The following is an 8,112-nucleotide window of genomic DNA, read 5'->3' on the forward strand; positions in this document are numbered from 1 at the left end:
TCACAGATATATAATTAGCTGCTTGGTCTTCTTTTAAAGCAATTGTGAAGGGCTTTTTGGGCAACAGAAAAGACAAAAACTATGCTACCATTGTGAATGATCTGTTGGACGAGTATAAAAAAAGAACACGAGGTGTAGAATGTCGTTTAAAATTCTCTTTATTTACATTCTCACCTTGATTTCCTCCCGGAAAATTTGGGAGCCGTAAGGGATGAGCGTGGTTAACGCTTTCACCAAGACATTCAAACCATGGAACACCGTTACCAAGACCACTGGAACCCTTCGATGATGGCCCGCATCTCATGGTCGTGCGGTAGCGTTCTCGCTTCCCACTCCCGGGTTCCTGGATTCGATTCCCGGCTGGGTCAGGGATTTTCTCTGTCTTATGATGGCTGGATGTTGTGTGCTGTCCTTAGGTTAGTTAGGTTTAAGTAGTTCTAGGTGCTAGGGGACTGATGACCATAGATGTTAAGTCCCTTAGTGCTCAGAACCATTTGAACCCTTCGATGATGGATGACTTCTGGTGTGGTTTTGTTAGAGAGAGTGATGAAACGGCAAACAAAAGAAGAGCTCCGTCATCACATTTTTTCAAAACCCAAAGACGATTAAAGACGAAAATGTCTTCTGAAATAATTTGGACCTTTTATTGACATCGTGCCTATACATACATACAAAATAATTTTGATTTCAAACGTTCTGAATGTTTATTTTTGTTTGACTTAGATGTGTAAATTTTCGCTATTACCATATTTTATTCTGTTGTGTATCTACAGTAGGTAATATGACGTCATAGAGAAAAACAGATTCAGTACCCCAAAATTAGATAAATCCACCCTTTTACGAACCAGGCGCAGTAAAAAAGTTTAAATTTGTTAACTAGTGTTTACAGCGAATTTTTATAGAGCGTAGTGCCCAGTACCGTCGTAATAGTTAGTATGCACTTTAATACAGCTAATACACTGAAGCACCCATGAAACTGGTATAGGTATGCGTATTCAAACACAGAGAAATGTAAACGGGCAGTATACGAAGCTGCGGTCGACAACGCCTTTGTAAGACAGAAAGTGTCTGGTGCAGTCGTTAGATCAGTTACTGCTGCTACAATGGCAGGTTATCAACATTTAAGTGAGTTTGAAAGTGGTGCTATAGGCGGCGCACAAGCGATGGGACACAGCATCTCTGAGGCAGCGATGAAGTGGAGATTTTCCCGCACGACCATTCCACGGGAGAAGCGTGAATATCAGGAATCTGGTAAAACATTAAATCAACGACATCGCTGCTGCTGGAAAAAGATCCTGCAAGAACAGTACCAACGACGACTGAAGAGGATCGTTCAACGTGACGGAAGTGCAACTCTTCCGCAAATTGCCGCACAGTTCAACGCTGAGCCATCAACAAGTGTCAGCGTGCGAACCATTCAACGAAACATCATCGATATGGGCTTTGGGAACACAACCTCATGAATGCGTGGACCCTGCATGTCAGCAGGGGACTGTTCAAGCTAGTGGAGGCTCTGTAATGACTTGGGGCGTGTGCAGTTGAAATGACGTGGGACCCCTGATGAGTGTAGATAGGACTCTGACAGATGACACGTACGTAAGCGACCTGTCTGATCACTTGCGTCCATTCATGTTCACTGTGGATTTCGACGGACTTGGGCAATTCCAGCAAGACAATCCATCAAGCCACACGTCCAGAATTGCTACAGAGTGGCTCCAGAAACACTCTAGTGAGTTTAAAGACTTCCGATGGCTACCAAACTCCCCAGACATAAGCATTATTGAGCATATCTTGGATGCCTTGCAATGTGGTGTTCGGAAGAGACCTCCCTGCGGGTTTATGGACAGCTCTGCAGGATTCATCGTGTAATTCCCTGCAACACTACTTCAGACATTCGTTGAGTCCTTGCCACGTCGTGTTGAGGCACTTCTACACGCTCGCGGTGGCCCTACACGATATTGGATAGGTGTACCAGGTTCTTTGGCTCTCCATTGTAGAACATTATGTTTCAGGAGAAATAGGAGAGTAAATGCAATAGATTTGTTTTATTTCATCCAGTCAAACATGAAATATACACAATAATATTTGAAACTTCCTGGCAGATTAAAACTGTGTGCCCGACCGAGACTCGAACTCGGGACCTTTGCCTTTCGCGGGCAAGTGCTCTACCAACTGAGCTACCGAAGCACGACTCACGCCCGGTACTCACAGCTTTACTTCTGCCAGTCTCCGTCTCCTACCTTCCAAACTTTACAGAAGCTCTTCTGGCAAACATGCAGAACTAGTACTCCTGAAGTCGTGCTTCGGTAGCTCAGTTGGTAGAGCACTTGCCCGCGAAAGGCAAAGGTCCCGAGTTCGAGTCTCGGTCGGGCACACAGTTTTAATCTGCCAGGAAGTTTCATATCAGCGCACACTCCGCTGCAGAGTGAAAATCTCATTCTGGGGACAATAAGATTTGTTCCAAACAAAACTACTAGTAAAGATGGCTGTAAAATATTGCGTACATACACAGTAATATGTGCTATAATTGCTGTTCCGCCACTGTATAATCCGACGTGTGTGTTCCTCATGTTAGATTACAGTAACAGTGCCACTAATAAACGAGAGAAACATCCGCAACAGTAGCATATTACTAGATACCATCCAGCTGCATGAGCCGATATTTAGTTTTCTGAGTAATTGAAAGTAAATAAACCTCCACAGTTCGCCGCTTTTCACCTATTAACTACGTTCCTGGTAGTTAAACTGTGAGTCACGGAACACCGCCAGGCGCTTTGAAACAACACCTCAGGTGCAACTAGCATCTAGCTGACCTCGGCGCCCTCAAACGCGAAACGTGACACAGCGCAGGTTCTTATAGATGGCGCTGGCAGCGATTTAACGATGCAGTGACTCACAGCGAGCACATAATTGGATAATCTCACAAGTTTGCACACCAATTTGCAGAGTAAGTTGCAATTGAAACGTTGCATAAGGTAACATCGTAAGCTGCGTTCTCTGCGTCTATAGTTTTAACACACAGCGACATATCACGTTTAAAACAGCGAATAAAGCAAAAAGGCTATTACTAATGCTGCTGTTAGAAGAATGCTTTGGCACAGTCGCATCCCTTAGTTTGTGAACGAAGTGATAACAGCATTTAAATAATTTATCACCAATACATCAGAGTGAATTGAGTCTGGGCAGCAAAATTTACATTTTACTTATAATTTTAGACAGAATTGTTGTAACGCTTTCTATATCTACAGTGAACTATTGAAAACCCGATCTTGGCATGTGCTCGAATTGACTCTTACTGTTCTTCTTGCTTAAGCCTTACAGTGTAAATAACATAATTGTGATGTAAAATATTTTAATAATTTTACACTGAGGTGACCAAAGCCACGGGATGCTTTCGCCGGGCATAGGGCAACAACTCAGGGTGGTATTGACAAGTCGTAAAAAGTCCTCTGCAGATATCGAGTCTTGCCACCACTCTAGGTGTCCGTAATTGAAAAAGTGTTGTCGTTGCAGGAGTTTGTTCACGAACTGACCAGTCCAATACCTCCCGTAAATGTTTGATATGATTAATCTCGTGCAAACTGGGTAGCAAAATGTTTCACCTCAGCTTTCCAGAATGTTATTCAAACCCTGAAACGTCCCCATAGAACAATTATACAAGACTGTGCTTAAACTGACACACAATATCTTTAGCGCAACGCAGTCTGACTTCCAAAAATCCCTACGCAAGAATGGCCCTGACTAGCATTAACCTATACGTTTCACAAAACACTTACCTCACAAAAATCTTCGTTACTCAAGCTACTGCAATACAGCGAGCGCCACTACTGCCAGCTAAATAAAAGATTCAAACTACTGAAGGCACTAACTACTGAGGCACAGTTAGCAAATGAAAGATTTTAATAGAGAACAAACAATGTATTTACCTTAATAGTCATAATATATATATCAGTTCATGACACCAATTCTTACAAATTTCAAAACTCCGCCATCTCTCTCCCCACGTCCACCACTGCTGGCGGCTCACCTCCAACTGCGCAACGCTACGCGCTGTTAGCATCCAGCTGCCGTTGCTCAGCACTACAATGGCAGACAACAATGCAAACTAAACACAGACTGCGCACAGCACAGCCAGTGATTTTTCATACAGAGCGCTACGTGGCGGCGGCGTTACCAATAAAAAAACCTAAACAACCTATTTACAACCGATCGCGAACAGTTGTGACCCAGCCACTCGGCGCAGTGTCATTAAAAAAAATTTCATCGTAGTTTGGGAACATAAAGTCCACGATTGGCTGCAAATGATCTCCAAGTAGCCGAACATAGAGGACCCAGTTCATCGTATGTAAACGCAGCCCACACCATTCTGGAGAAGCCACCAGCTTGGACAATGCCTTGTTGACATCTTGGATCCATGGCTTCGTTGGGACTGCCCCACATTCGAAGCCTACCATTAGCTCGTACCAGCTGAAATCGGAACTCGTCCGACCACGCCATGGTTTTCCAGCCGCCTAGGGTCCAACCGATACGATCACAAGACCAGGAGATGTCGTGTCGTTAGCAAAGGCACTCGCGTCGGTTGCCTGGTTCCATAACCGATCAACGTCAGATTTCCCCCTCATTGTCCTAACGGATACTTTCGTCGTGCGTCCCAGATTGATATCTGCGGTTATGTCACGTAGTGTTGCTTGTCTGTTAGCACTGACAACTCTACACAAACGCCGCTGCTGTCGAGCGTTAAGTGCTGACCGTCGGCCACTGCGTTGTCTCTTATGAGAGGTATTGCCTACAATTTGGTATTATAGGCACTCTTTTGACACTGTTGAACTCTGAATACTGAATCACCTAACGATTTCCGAAATGGAATGTCCCATGCGTCTAGCTCTTCCCACCACTCCGCGTTTAAGGACTGTTAATTCCTGTCGTGCCACCATAACCACGTCGGAAACCTTTTCACATGAATCAGCTGGGTACAAAGGACAGCATCATCGATGCACTGCCCTTTGATGCAATGTGTAAGCGATACTACTGGCATCTGAATATGCATATCGCCATCCCTGACTTTCGTCACCTCAGTCTAGTGTGACAGAATACTGAAACTCTCGCACTGATGCACTTCCTGCCTAAGCGAGAAAAGTTAATAAGGAGGAGGAGGAGGAGGAGGAGGAGGAGGAAGAGGAGGAGGAGATTACTGTTTAACGACCCGTCGACAACGAGGTCATTAGAGATGGGGAGAAGACTAAAAAATAACGGAATATATTTTAAAAATTTAATTTTTATATTGACTATTATATAAAACATTTATTTCGCTAATATCTTTATCTTCTGTTTCTTGTCGAGCGCAAGAGCGACTCAACCCACCGACCCCATAAATGCCGCCGTAGAACCCACAGACGCCGAGCAGGGCACCGCTACCACTTAAGCGGCAGCCAACGATCGCGAAATCATCCCAGAGTTCAGTGCTGCAGACAACACATTCCGTGTAATAATTAAATATCCACTGTAAAAATTAAAATAACTGCATGACTGTTAAGTGCCAAGCAGCACGCCATCTGAAATGCTTCACTCCCTTTTAGTCAAGTACACACCCACATATACAGGGTTACACTTTGAAATTGCTCTAAAAGAAGATGATGATGTTTGGTTTGTGGGGCGCACAACTCCGCGGTCATCAGAGCTCCTACGAACTCCCAATTTTTTTTTCACACTCCAACCTAGCCACTGTCACGAATGATGATGATAATGATGAAATAATGAGGACAACACAAACGCCCAGTCCCCGGGGAGAAAATCCCCAAACCGGCGCATGCCGGTGTCGCCAAGCGGTTCTAGGCGCTTCAGTCTGGAACGGTGCGACCGCTACGATCGCAGGTTCGAATCTTGCCTCGGGCATGGATGTGTGTGATGTCCTTAAGTTAGTTAGGTTTAAGTAGCTCTAAGTTCTAGGGGACTGATGACCTCAGATGTTAAGTCCCATAGTGCTCAGAGCCATTTGAACCATGTGAACCCAAAACGGCCGGGAATCGAACCAGTGACCATGTGCTCCAGAGGAAGCAACGCTAACCATTAGACAATGAGCTGCGGACTCTAAAAGAAGAAACACAGTCAGAATGACATCAAATTTTAACGGTATACTGTCGAAAAAAAGTTTAACTAAACTTCCTTCACCAAATGGCGCTCTAAACGTCATAACTTAATTGGGTTAGGCTACAAATGACAGATGAATAGCAATATGACGACCAAGGTGCGAGTTGCACATTAAACCACCCGTACTGCACAATGTGCTTGACCGTACAAGTTTGGCATTACACAACTGTAGCGCTGTTAAGTTAGCTAAGCCCATCCGTTGGGCAAGATCGTACTACGTCGGATGAGAAAAATCGGTTTTTAATTGTTCTGAAGCAAAAAAGCATAAAAAGCAACAATGACGTCAGCTTCTAATTGTTCTCAGCCCAAAAAGCAACAATGACATCGGTTTTAATTGTCATCAGAGTGGAGCAATACATATCCAATATGCTGCCTACCGTTGTCTGCCACAAACCTAAATCGAGAGACAGTGTGGCCCACAACAGAGCAGAGTGTCTCAGGGTTCACGTTCAGAATATTTTGCGAAATACGGAACTTCAGTTCAACTACGTTTGTAATTGGAGCACTGTGTACAGCATCTTTCAGGTAACCCACAGCCGTAAGGCGCAGGTGATCAGGATGGCCAGGCTGTAGGGAGATCCGCATCAGCTGCTTCACTGGTTGTGCAACATATGGAGAAGTGCCGTCTCACATAAAAACGATCCTGATCACTCTTTTTACGGATTAGTATAACAGTGGTGCACAAAAGATTCTCATACTATGTATAAGGGACGATACTGGTAACAAGACATGCAGGACTATCTCCTCGAAAAAATATGGCCCTACGATAAACCATGCTATCAACCCGCACTAAACAGTTAGCTTTGCACAATAAAGTGGTACCATCTGTTGTGCGAGGGGTGTTTTCATTGCTGATATTGTACAATTCTGCGTATTGATATGACCTAGCAGATGGAAATGGGCTTCGCCTGTCCACAGGACGTTCCATGACCATACATTGTCTAATTCCAAGCCAGAAAGAAGTTCTATGCCAGCAAGAAGTTCTAGAACAAATGTTTGTCTTGCTGGTGGGTTAGCATGAAGCAAATCTTGAATAAGGGTAATTTTTTATGGAGAACAATGCAGGATGTTTCGTAGAATTTTATGCATCGTACTCACTGGCATATCCAAAGGTCGGGCAATTCCCTATGCACTGCACGTCAGCGCACAACCGCTGCACCTGTCCTGCAATGCTGTGGCACCATCTATTGACGTCGGTGCAATTGTTTTCCTTCCTCTGCCACACTGGACTTCAGAAAAACCTGTCTTTCCGAATTTTGTGGATAAAACAAATTCAATTTGAGTACTGCTATACAATATTATTACAGCCTGTAAAATGAAGTTAACAAGTATATTAAAAAATACATCGTGGCTTTACTTTCCAAAAGGAAAAAATGAATGAAATATGATGAAGGTTTTTTTTCGTAACGCTTGAGTGACCAGAACTTCTGGAGAGGTACTGGCGCACAGTCATCCTTCTCGTCAAAGCGCTTTACTAGCATCGAGTGATTTGCATTGAGACAGTCATGCCGAGTGGTTCAGAGATAAACTGAGGAACTGCCGTGTTATCCTGCCTCTTTTGTTTTGCGTATTCTGCCGCTGAAAACGCCATCTAGAGATAAAATTCATTTAATGTTTTGTTTCTTAGTTTCCGTAATGTTCCCCCTTTCTTGATAATATTCCTTACAAATTTGACGACATTATGAGAAGTGATTTTTTTTACATAGGTTTGAAACGGGAACTTTGTTTATAACCACCCTGTGTATAACTGATGTGGATAAAACAAATTCCATTTGAGTATTGCTATACAATATTATTACATCCTGTAAAATGAAGTTAACAAATATATTAAAAAATACATCGTGGCTTCACTTTCCAAAAGGAAAAAATGGATGAAATATGATGAAGAACGAAAATTTATTGAAATGGTAATACATCTGCGAGATCTGCTGTAAGGTAAATGTAATCTCTGAAAAATTGCCAAAA

The 8,112-nt window shown here is 43.4% G+C and overlaps 2 non-coding genes across 2 annotated transcripts; one reads left to right on the forward strand and one right to left on the reverse strand.

The window, feature by feature from the left end:
* Positions 1-2,113: 2,113 nt before the first annotated feature.
* On the reverse strand, positions 2,114-2,188 carry Trnas-cga (transfer RNA serine (anticodon CGA)). Its single transcript has one exon. It is a non-coding gene; the product is annotated as a tRNA-Ser (tRNA).
* Positions 2,189-2,299: 111 nt separating this feature from the next.
* Trnas-cga (transfer RNA serine (anticodon CGA)) lies at positions 2,300-2,374 on the forward strand. Its single transcript has one exon. It is a non-coding gene; the product is annotated as a tRNA-Ser (tRNA).
* The last annotated feature ends 5,738 nt before the right edge of the window (positions 2,375-8,112 follow it).

Source organism: Schistocerca gregaria, chromosome 4 (genome assembly GCF_023897955.1).
Source record: "Schistocerca gregaria isolate iqSchGreg1 chromosome 4, iqSchGreg1.2, whole genome shotgun sequence".
NCBI lineage: Eukaryota > Metazoa > Arthropoda > Insecta > Orthoptera > Acrididae > Schistocerca > Schistocerca gregaria.